Below are 565 nucleotides of genomic sequence, written 5' to 3' on the forward strand. Positions count from 1 at the left end.
ATGAAAACACCTCTAAAATACGGTACATGCATACGTCTCGCGAGCACATCCAATTGCACGTTGGTAGTTGCACCTGAGGGCATTTTTATCGTCTCTTTGGCGTTTTTTTTTCTTCACTACTACGCCCTGTCTGCGTCCATATTTGTGCGGAGCGAGATACAGTCCGCGACTCTGTTCCATCGCGCGATCGTGACGTTGCAGCTCCTCGAGCTGACGTCGCGCGGCTTTGCTATCGTTTACCGCTTTCGCCACACTGGCCGCTCCTCCAATCAAGGATCCGAGCGCACCCAACATTGGCAGAAACGGTAGCGCACCGCCTCGTGACGCGTCCTAGCGCTTTATCGGCGAGTACCTTGTCCGCCGCGTGTCTATCGGTGAGATCGTTGCTCCGAGAATACGCAATGTCGTGTTCTCGGCACGCCGCGTCCAGCGGATTTATACCCGTATCACCTCTGGCTAATCGCTTCGTCAGTCGAGTACCTGGACCACAAAACTGGTAGCCCGGGATATGTAACTCGGAAGGAAGCGCGTTTATCGCTCGATTCAACAGACTACCGCCCGACGC

Source organism: Trachymyrmex cornetzi, unplaced genomic scaffold, assembly GCF_001594075.2.
Source record: "Trachymyrmex cornetzi isolate Tcor2-1 unplaced genomic scaffold, Tcor1.1 scaffold532, whole genome shotgun sequence".
NCBI lineage: Eukaryota > Metazoa > Arthropoda > Insecta > Hymenoptera > Formicidae > Trachymyrmex > Trachymyrmex cornetzi.